Source organism: Rhea pennata, chromosome 7 (assembly GCF_028389875.1).
Source record: "Rhea pennata isolate bPtePen1 chromosome 7, bPtePen1.pri, whole genome shotgun sequence".
Classification (NCBI taxonomy): Eukaryota; Metazoa; Chordata; class Aves; order Rheiformes; family Rheidae; genus Rhea; species Rhea pennata.
The window spans coordinates 17,861,118-17,873,079 of NC_084669.1; positions in this window are offsets into that span (position 1 = coordinate 17,861,118).

The following is an 11,962-nucleotide window of genomic DNA, read 5'->3' on the forward strand; positions in this document are numbered from 1 at the left end:
ATGAGTAAGATTATGAAGGGATCTGCCTTCCTGTGACTCTCAGTCTCTAAAGTATTTCAGTTTATACTAAAGCACTATTATTAGCTGATTGCCAAGGTAAGACTTAGGTGAGTTTTCTGTTTTCTATATGCATGTGGAAGACTTAAGTTGATTTATCTTCAGGGTGATAGTCCGTCCATGTGTCTATCTTTGTGCAAGTGTGCCACAGTGCTCAGCTGTACTCTACTTTGAACATCATTTAGACAGCATATTTGAGTCCTGCTGATCCAGAAAGACATTGTTTGAATTATTCCTTTGCATTCTCATATCTCTCACATGAGTCAAACCACTACCTTTTGTATATTTCTTTTGCCTTTCTGGGCAAAACTAATGGTGAGGTTTTCTATGCCTTTTATTTTATTTATTTATTTATTTATTTTGGCGGGGGGGTAATAGCTTGGTAAGAGGAGAAGGAAAGAAAGAATTAATTTCATTTTAAATGAATGAAACAACTCCCTCATTCCATGCAAATAGGGTGGGGTGTGGTTTTTTTTTTTTTTTCTCCACTATATGTGCTGGCACCTGGCTTATATACCCAATGTTTCTATTGTTATATAGGGCTTGAAACAGTGGAAGGGTTTTTAACTCACTGCAGGAATATTTCTTCAAGGAGTGGCATATTGTCAGATTTTGGCACCAGAAGCTTGATGGACTTAAGTATTCTTTAGGGCTTAGGATTCTTTTTCTTAGACCAGATACCGTTAACACTGTCTAGTTTAGCATGATCTTCCAAAACTGTTCGAGGAATCATTTACTGATTAAAACTTCCCCCAGAAGATCCGATCGCAAGTGATTTGGCCTAAGCAAGTCTCTTGCCCTACTGCTCACTTTTTGCTGTGGAGGTCGCAGGATCAGTATATATGAACGAATTGGAACAGCCAGTACCTGAGAAGGGCCACATCCAATAAATCCTGCCAGAACCTGCATTTCTGGGTTTTATCTGCTTTGAAACTGTCCCTTTGAGCTTAGCTTTTTTTCTCTTTGCCCTGGTACAGGCACAGGCTGCTTTCCCAGTAATTCAAAGCCTTAACAGATGTATCAATTTAATGGACTGCGCTTTCTGTCTCTGGAAGTTTTTCATTTGTGACACTGGTGTAGCAGCTCATCGTTTCATCAGGTACGGGGCCAAGAGGTCACATTATAAAGCTGAAATGAATGAAAAATTTGGATGCAGAACTAGTCTTGCCTTCCCTGTCAGTGCGTCTTCTCCCACTAGGTGGCTCCAATGCCACTTACCATTCCTCCAATGCTAGAGTACTGGCCATTAACTAGGTCTTAGGAATAGGAAATTTGTGAAGCTTTTTGTCCAGCATCTTTTAGGAGAACAGCTTTCAAAAATTGATATCAATCTTAAACTTCAATGAGGATAATCCTGTATTCAAGCTTGGCAAGGAATTTTCTTACGAAGAGCTGCATAAGAAAAGATAGCCAGGCCTATGTCTTGAGGAGTGCTGCAGGGCTAACAGAAGCTCATGGTAACTAAATTCTTGTCCTGCCCTGCTTTCTGGGTTTCCTACTCCATGGGCATTCCTCAAAGTAGAAAGCAAAGCCTATTTGTTTTGGTATATTGTACAATGTGTGATAAGTGAGAGAAAAGGAGGGTAAAGAAAATAAAGCAAGTGTTGTTTCCTGTACACAGCTACTGCATTCACAGGTTTAACTTACAGAGAAGATGACCTATGGTCATCTATGATCATTGTCTTGTTAGGAGATATCCTTTATAAAAAGAACAGGAAACTTTTTCAACAAAATAACAGACAAGGTCATATCCTAATCGAACTAGTCTAGCCGAGCATGAGGGAGAATTGTAGTGTGACAGAGGCTGTGGTATATGCCATGTTGCAATTAATCAGATGAGTTTTTCCTAATTCTAGCTTAGCAGCCAAGCTGGACAGCTCTTGGTTTAACAAAAAAAGGAGGCAAGTCAAATGAGATATGGTAAAATGAAATGAGGAAAAATAAGAGCTTAAGAGCTTGTAAATGAGGAACGGAGAGAGAATGATAAGAGGGCCACAGGAAGCATGGTAATCAGAGTCACCAGATTTCTTTCTAAATTGGAAAGGAACAGTTAGGAGGAAACAGAGGAAACCTCCTGCTTCCTCTTGGAAATAGGGCAGCTGAGGCACTTGCTGCGTCAGAGGAGTTGGGGATGCAGTGTTTACCTGGAGAGAGGAGTGAAGATGAAGCTGGCTAGCTGCTGCTGTTGACCGATTTTATTTCAAGTATCAAAAGTAATTGTGTGGAGTTAGAGAGGAGAAAAGAAAGGGTGTGTAGCTGCTAGACTCAGCCTCTCCTTTTCTGTGAGGTATCGGGCATCACTGCAAGCATCCGTTAAATGGGTAGAGGAAACAAGAAAGAGTGCAACTCTGGGGTGATAGAAGAAAGACTAAAAATAGAAGGAGTTAGATGAAATGCAGGATTAAAATTCCTTTTCCATTCAAAAGAGGCTGAAGAGGAAAAAATGAGGGATTCTACTGTTCCAGAGTATCAAAAAGAAAAAATATTTTAAAATATGTAATTGGTAAGTACATGGTTTTAATCAAGCATTTACAACTATTTGACTACTTTTTTTTCCTTTCTCTGTTATTACTCTAGCATAAAAAGCAGTTTCTATGCTCTATAAACTGCCTGTTCTCCCACACAGTTACTTCATAAAGTTAAGTAACAGTAAATTATGCCAGGCTTTGCATTAGGAGGCTTTATGTGACGTAGTATTGTAGGCGAGATGCGGGCTTGTAGATTAATGCAAACTCAATCCGCAGCAGCTTTACCATCCGAAAAATGGCTTTACTGTTTGAAAATGCTCAAAGTCCACAAGTATGAACACAGTGCAGCTGGCAATGTTTAAATCTCTGCGTCAGGAATACTACTAAAATCATTAGCCGCTAGTAAAGCGGCTAACTATCCAAAGGAGCGTGCGTTAGAAATACACAAACAGATAAAATGGAGCATTTGCTTGGTCCCATGTTTTCTCTTCAGAGAGAAAGTCAGAAAGCAGCTGCTATTTTATCTGAGGTCTATGCAGCTTTCCACATCTTGCATGCTTGCTCTGTTGTAGACACTGTCAAAGGTATAATTTCCAAAGTTCTTTATAAAAGGACCAGCAGCTCTCAGATGGCCCAAGATTAGGTTGGTAAAATAATGAGGATTGTTTCCTTGTTCCCCAAAATATTAAACTGATAGAAATATTTCCTTGATTTTTTTTTTCTTACACCCAAAACACTTCTGTGACTCTCTTCACTCTGCTCATAACCTAAATGTTGTAATTCAAAGAACAAGGCACAAAGACTAAACTTTGAACTTGGCTAGTGTCTTTTCTTTATTAAAAATGACCAAAATAAAGAACTAAACAAGTAGTAATGTGACATAAAAGTACATTCATTTTTTTCAAATATTTTTAGATGCAGTCACCTACAATTGTTGATAACATAGATAAATTTGACTCTATTTTTATTCTAACAATTTCCAAAGCACAAATATTACTGCCTGAAGGTTTTTTTCCTCATGTGATAAGTACTTTCATTGGCAGAAGTCATTCAAAAGAAAAATAACCCCCTCTTTTTTTAGCCTAATTTACAGAGCAATTTTGCAAAGCAAAATATAAAATTAGCAGGAAATAGCATATGCTAATCTCTCTTATTATGGCAAGTATTAAACGAAAAGTCTGAAATACATGATAAGATGCTTATCTTTTACTTTTCCGCAGCCGTCCTAGCCATAGTATTGAGTACTGCTTTTCAGAGGACTGGTTTCCTCATTGCATTTGTCCAATTATATTTGGGGATAATTCACTTGCAGCCTTTTGATTTATATTAAGATAATAAAATGAAGGATCAGATGGTCCATTTTCCAAAGTACAGACTAACTCAATAATTTAAAGAACATAAAAAAAAACAGGTCTCTGTTTGCTCTTTATGGCCATTAAAGATTTCGTGGCATTTAGAAGGGTTTGTCTTGGCAATCCTTAGAGTTATTTTCATTCCTAATTGTATATGCTGTTTCACAGGTACTTCAAGCATATCTATTTCCCCTACTTTGTAAAATGCTTTGGGGATCTTTCAGCCTAGATTTTGTTGTTCTACTGTGAAAATACTTGATCTAATGTCTGTTGAAGCTAGTGCTGATTGCAGAGGCCGCTGGATCACGCCACCGAGTCCTTTGGCATAGTGAGTATCAGAGAAAGAGTAACCTATTAAACCTACAAAAGGTGGCCCAGTAATCTGCATACCAGATTTCCCCTATCTTGGGAATATAGCTTCATGTTGAATTTGAGCACTGCCACTGTGGAAGTGGAAATTTCTTATGAACTTTCTCAGGTAGTAAACTCCAGTCCTGCTGCTGACACAGAAGGTTGATGTAATCGCAGTCACATGTAAAGGCTCTTTGGGGAAATTGTTTTTTCTTTTTCCAGTTAATTTCTCACAACCCTCCAAATATTACAACAGAAAATATAAGCAGTATTATCATCGTGTTCAGAAACTACAGGAGACAAAAGCAAGGTGAATCATTTATTGCTTGTTATAGCCAGCATCTTCTATGACTTAATTAAAACAAGACACATTAATTTCAAAACCAATCATTCAGCTATAGGCATATTTGAATGATTATAGTGTAATAATGATAGGCGCCAAAATTTTGCTCATATGCTCTAACAGTTTATTTTAGGAAACTCCATCCAACATGATGGACCTTGAATATGGGGATTAATGCAAGGAAGGAAATTTTATGATGTCAGTTAGTTAATACAGAAGCCAATCTTATTAATCATGGATTTACAGAGGGCTGTTTTATTAGATGTTAACCATAGCTTATGTTGACAATTGATTTTCATTGTAGGACAACTAGATTTGTTATTTGTAATGAGATAAAGATAATTAAATTGACTTTATAAAGGTTACTATCATAAATGTTAGTAGTACCTGTGAATAGCAAACATAAAACCGCTTTAGCAGCGAAAATTCAGCTAAGTGATAGGTGCTTTCTTTTCATTACATTTACTAGTCTCTGAATGCTTCTAGCCTCCATTTCATTTTCCAGGGTTTATATCTACTGCTGTGAAAAAAAAATATGTTAAAGCCTTGCTTTCAATTTGTTCTTTTCCATAAAACAAAATCAAAACATTTTTAAAGCCACAGAAATAAAATAAAACACTAGATATAAATGTATTATGCAACAGGATTTTGTTTTTTTATTTCTCAGTTTTCTCCTTCAGTTTTTCAGAAGTGTGTTAAAATCTGAAAGTCAGGTTTTATTGTAGATCAACATCTCTTTCAAGTATAAAAAAGGCTTAGGAATTAAGGAAAGTGACCTTGCAAACCTTGCAAAAATCAGTGTGCAGAAATTATTTGGTATTTTTAATTGTATTGTTTTTATGGTATATAAATCTCTACCTCTCAATACCATCTATGTGTGCAGGAACTCGAGGAATACAAAAATGTTAGAAACCTTGGGAAAGCCCCTCAAATAGTATCTCTAAGTCTAGTGACAGTACAGTCCTAAGCTTTGACAACATGGGAACTACCCGATACCCAAAAAAATTCTGTCCGAACACTAACAGTATATTTTTACTGCAATACTGATCTTTAGTTTCTAGTACTATTTTTTCCATAATATTACAGATTTGAAACTTGTCACTGTCTCTGCCCTTTTGGACCAGTCCTTAAAGGTAAGTGGGGATGGGGGACAGGGATGGGGACGTTTTAGGACGAGTGTTTTGAATGCGTTTAACTATGGAGTAAGAAAAATCATTTGACGAGTTACTCTTTAAAATGAAGTGCATTTGGCTGCAGATAATCTGTATGATCAGAACTAATTGTGATCAGCTCTTTCATGGTTTTGCAGTTTGCGTAGAAGGAAGGTTTAGCTAGAAAGCAAGTACCAAGGAGGTGACCAACGCACGTCAAAAACCGTAGTTTTACTAAGGATATCGTGTTGCCGGTTGCTGGGCTGCGACACAGATGAGAGTCTGGTGTTTCTCTTACATTTGGTTCCTTATGCAGCAAACCAGCTTGGTGTACAGTGCAAAAAGCACTGATGTTCCTTGTAACTCCCACCGAGGGCCACTTGGCATCACTCCCAGGGCAGCCTTCTCTGACAAAAGAGCTATAAACCACTCTTTCTGCTTTGCTTTTGAGGCTTGTTCTTCCATGGACATTGCTGATGGTCTTACCCCAGAGTACTTTGCTGCTTGCTCTAAAGGTAGGTACATATCTCCCACTTCCAGGATCCAAATAAATTACAAATAAATTCCTCTTCTGCTCTCCTGCCCCTCGGACCGAAGCTGCAACCAGAGCACAGCCCGCGTGTCTCCTCCTAAGCCACCGCTGTCGGTGGCTCGTCGTGTCCGTGGAGCTGCCGTAGTTTCAGCCCGCGTTTTGCGTGCTACGCTGGAGCCGTGGCGCCGAGCTCGGCCGAGTTCGGTGCCGCAGAAGAAGGGGTTTCCGCCCTCACCGCCTCTTCTTCGGCCACCGGTGATTCTGGAATAAGTCCGGGTCAGTTCTCCTGCAGCCTCGAGCGGAGGCTGTCACCCCTGCTCAGGCCTCCGCCTGGGCTCAGGCTCTGTTCCAAAAGCAAAGCGTAGCCTGGATTCACCCCCCTGTGTCTAGGCACCGAGATGCAAGTACCCGAGTGAGAACCCAGTGGTGCTCTGCTCCCCATAAAGTCAAAGACGGAAACCTCGGAAGGTGATCCAGCGCCAGGAGCCCTGCTTGTTTCTCTCCATCAGCTACACAGGGAACCGAAGAACATCATGATCTTAACTTGGATGCTACAGGTGGGTAGATGAACCTGAGCCACGCGGTGTCTTCCTTGCAATTAGTTTAACTCCCAGAGGACTCTAGTGATGGAAAAGCATCCTTTACTTTGAATATTCCTACTGTATTTTTTAATGCAAAAGATATTTATTGAAACATAAAATACAGATGCCTTGGCTGAGTTTTGACTTTTCACAGCTACCTCACGCTGTGTTGTTATCCACCTTCAGATAATTAAAAATAGCACCTTTTGATTCTCCCTGTGTGTATTTGTAGTAGAAGTGCTGAAGCCATTGCAAGAATCTGATATGTCTGCTTTTATTACATTACTTAATCTGCTCAAGACTAAGCCAAGGCAGACTCGTTCTTCAGACAGTTTCCACTTCGATGTAGTATTTACTTTAAAGGAAAGGCCATGATCCTGTTCAAAGACATGGTTTCCCCCTCTCTCCCCTGCTGTCATTAGAGTCAGATAACAGGAAGGGACGGTTAGATAACTGGCACTTACTTGGATTTCACTGAAGCTTTCAGGTAGAAGTGGGGACGCCAGCCAGAGCCAAATCAATTCATTTGAATGATCTGCTGATTATCTGTGTTAGTTATTCCCTGATTATCTTGCCCGCTGTCCACGACTAACTCCTTTGCCTTCGGGCTCGGGTTGGCTGTTTATTTTAGCCTGCTATTTCTAGGGGACGCTCTGAATCGTGACCAGTGCCCTGAGCCCATAGCGACGCGAGAATGCTTGGCCCCGGGGAAAACGAGGACCGGTAGGCTAATAACTGATCGATGGAAAGAAGATCGATCTCTTTTATTTTCTGCAGCGGCATCTTAACTTGAAACAGGACGGATAGAAGGGTCTTTGACAGCTCCTTCCAGGACTATGGCTTGCATGCTTGGATCACCGCTTTTGTGTCATTATTCTTCTCTAAATTCTGAAAATACCTGAAGGGCTCCACTGAGCGGACGGGGTGCTGCACAGGTCGTGCCTACGGGGGAACGTGGTCAGGCAGAGCGCTCCCGAGAGCCCAGAGGCACGGGGGCGATGAGCTCCAGGAGCGTCCCGTGGCAGAGGTCGGGCTGCGACCCGGGTCGCAGCTTCCCGTGCAGCGTGGCCAGACCCCGCTCTTCTCCCTTCCTTGTGTGGCAGGGGGTCCTGCGTGCTCACAGCCGTGGCCCTCGCCACGGGGGCACGTCCTCCCTTCTAGCAGGGCACCTGCCCAGGGAAAAGAGAAAAACATTGCTGCTTGTAACGCTTGACGTGAATGCAAGTTTTCCTTCTGTAGTCTACCGTCGTAGAAGGCAAGGAACTATCACAAAAGTTAGGAAAACTGTGTTAATAACCCCAAAGCTGCTAATGTTAAAGGTACTGCATGATGGAGCTAGAGTAGCAGACAGCTGAATGATCAAGTCAGGTTATGCAGACGATCTGACCTTCTCCCTCCTGCAAGTAAAGGATCAGAAAAATTCTTGAAAATCCAAGAAAATGCCTAGTACTTTGGGGCTTCTGGCTGCAAAGGAAAAATTAAGCCTTCGCATTTCATCCTCTTGCATTTCCACTAACTTTCCAGTGAGGTGAGGTGGGCCCTTAGCCAACAAACAGATCATTTTCTGGCTTTTAACCGCATGCATTGCATCAAACATAGCATAGATAAACATATACAGCGTTCTCCATGCTAGAAACAAATCACTTCGGTCATACTCATCACATTTCCTGAGTGAATTTATCTGCAGTAAACAAGGCAGTTAGCATATGGTCTGAGCTAATGCAGGAAAAGTAGGGAAACAAAGCTGGGACCAAAATGAAATTCTGTCATTCTGAATGATGCGCAAGCAGAGCTCAGCGACAAAGCTATAGTGATAAGATCAGACTACGTTTTGCAGCCAAGAACAAGAAATCGGAACAGCTAACGCTGACGTGGGGTAAAGGGCCGGGTTTCCCTCCCGCGCCCTCGGGGCCGGGGATCGCTGCCCGCCTCGCCAGCCGCCCTCCTCCTCGCTCCTCCTGCGCGCAACCGGGCTCCTCTCGCTCTTCGGCCGAGACAAACGGAGGAGTCTGCGGAGAGGCTGATAAAGCCGCGGTTGCAAAGTCAATGAGGAGAGATGGCACCACGTTGGCCGGGGGGAGCGTTTGCTCGGCGGCCCTCCAGGCAGCCCCAAGCGCAGACACAGCTTTCACAGCACAGATAAGAGTTTTCCTTTCGACAGCAGTCTCCCATGAAGTTGATCCAACTTGCATCACCTGCAAAATCAAAACGTTGGCCGGACCAAGAAACCTCGCAATCCTAAAGCCTTAAAATATCTGCTTTCAAATTCTGCTGTAAACTTCATGTATTAGCATCAGCTGGATCAGATCTGATTAAAAATCTCCAAAGAGGAATTTGGAGAAGACGGAGTCAATGTCCAGGCTAAAAAAATATGCTTTAAACCTACCGGCATCTGTTCATACCCGTGTCTTATACCAGGAGAGAAGCATTAGAGCTGTCACGCTAAGTCGGACCATTAAGCTCCGTATCTCGTTCCTGCCAGTGACCAGCAGAAGCTACTGAGAAACAGGCACAGATAGAGGAATCCTTTCCTGCTTCCAGCAAACAGCAGCGTAAGGGCTTCCTGAGCCAAGCGCTGGAAGCAGGCCGCGGCTAATAGCCACCAGGGCACCCATCCTCCGCTAATTTGTCTTCTCCCTTCTTGAACCCGTTTGTACTTTTGGCATCCACGGCTTCCCATGGCAACAAGTTCCACAGTTTAATTACGCGCTGTGTGGAAAAGCGCTTCCTCTTGTTTGTTTTAAACCTGCTAAAACAGAATCACAGGATGCAAAACAGAATTGCATGGGGAGCCTTACAGGGGCAGATAATGCGCAACCGCAGCGGAAAGTCGGTCTCAGCGCGGAGACCTGGAAACTGGCTTTGTTTTTGTTTTACTCTGACTGCCGCTACGGGGTTAGTTAGTACTTCCCATCGTCCTTCTGCCTGTCATAAATAACCCGATTTACCCGATTAGGGGGCAGAGCCAGAAAGCGATCCGAATTCCCTACAAAACCAGCGGTGATCGCAAGGCGGGCAGCGTACGAGCGGCGCGCTGACCGCTGCTTGCTGCAGGCACGGAGGCGCCCTACGTTTCGCCCCGGGCTTGCTAGGGGGTGCGACGGTTAAATAATAATAATAATAATAATAATAAAATCCTTGCGGGCTTCGGGGCGCTCTCCGGGGATGTGCGGTGGGGGCCTGTTCTGGGAAGCGGCGCGCTGGTGCCTGGAAGGGGTGAGTGCGGCTCCGGGCACCTCGCTCCCGGGAAGGCGGGCGCCCGCGGCGCTTCGGGGAGCGGCGGCCCGCTGCGGCTCTGCGCCTGGAAGAGCCGGCGGGCGAGAGAAAGGGCGACGCGCTGCCGGCGCGATAAGCGTTAACCGGCTGTTCAAAGCGTAAACCTGCAGGGGCGAGGCGAGCTCGGCGAACGCGCTGCAGGCGAGGACCCTCAGCGGCAGGAAAAGTACCAACAATTCTTCATGACCCCCCCAGACCCGCCAGACGCCTGGGTTGGACCCGCGCGTGCCGAGCTGGCGGCGAGGGCGCCGCGTCCCCCGGCCGCTTCGGGCCACTTCGCGGTTTCCCTCGACCGTCCCGGCTCCTCAGGGGTTTGCTCCCGGCTTTTCGGCAGCTGGGGTGCTCTCTGCCAGCCGTATCGACCTATAGCCCACGCTTATCCTGGCTAACTGATTTTAAAGCGCATTCTTACCGTTTAATATTTTACAGGTGTCAGATGGGCGCTATGAAGGGTTTCTAGAGAGCAAGGCTGTGTCTCCCAGGAGTTTCTGTCCTGATATGAAATGTGACATAATTTGAGAGAGAAAAAACCAAGAGAAAGGCAGCTTGGGAAGCTACAGAGGTGGCCCAGTGCTGCGGCGGGGGCTTGCTTTAGGCACACAGGTCTTCCCAGGCGGTCAGATGGTCTCCAACCATATCATGATATGAACTATCTCTACCTTCAGTTTAAATTGGTTGGATCTTGTTAATCAACCCTGAAGTTTTAATTTACATTAAATTTTAAAGAAATTACTAAATTGTATAAACTTCCCAAGTTCATTTTGTGCACATTTAAAGAACACAGCTACCCAGAGGGCAGTGGCAGGTAAACTATGAATAGAAAATGATCTTCTTTGAGCAAGAGGTATTTAGTCCAGTTCATTCCTGGTACTTGTTGGTAATATTACTCAAGGGATCATTTTAGTCTGCATCAAGTCTATTATGATTCTGTTTTTAGCGGGTCTTTTCCACAACCTACAAAGTCTCTGGATAGAGATCGAGATGTGGATTGGCATCTGCATCAGATTTGGCTCTGAGGTCATGTTTTGGGTTCAAGGAAACATCTGGGCTACAGTTTGGATTCTGCAACGCCACAACGCCTATGTCTGCACCTACTGCTTCAGGCCCTAACGCTGGGATGAGGTAGGATTACGAGATAGTCAAACCATGGAAGGACAGAAAAGGAGCAGCTGTTCTGAAAAAACAGTCAAACGCAATCCTTAAAATATTAGGAAAGAATTGTATTTTTTTATATGCAAGGTCCGACATACAGACTTTTTATTATCAGCGTATTTATTTTTATGCCAAATATGTTTTAGTTTTGTTTTGTGTTTACCAAGAGAATTACAATCAGTACAACTTCTGGTGTGGACAGTGTTGTCCCAGTATGATGATACTCCTTTCCATTCAGGAGTAATCGTATTTGGTATAAAGCACCTCAGTGTCAGCCTGGTTTCATTCTGATGAGGAGAGTTATACTCTCTGGTTACACAAGCGTTGCAGGAGGTGCCTGTGACCATGCCACCAATGACCAGAAGCTAAGTGTGGCCTCACTGCACCTCAACCAAGACAAATTTCCCAGTCAATCTCTCCAGAAGAAAAATAACAAAAGCCCAAAAGGCAATGGAAAAAAATAATAGTGAATGGGAAAGCCTACAGCTTTGCAAATGCATCCCCATTGCTTCCCAGCTCTGCTGAGACCTGAACGGTGGTGTGCCTGGCACGTGATTACTGCTGGAGAGAGTGAACGAAACCAGACACAGCAAAGATGGGACCAGCACGCTCGCCTACACCTTCCCCTGAACCAGCTTGCACTGACATTGTTTTGGGCGGCCAGCAGTGAATACGGAGCTGGTGCAAGGCTCTGTTTAT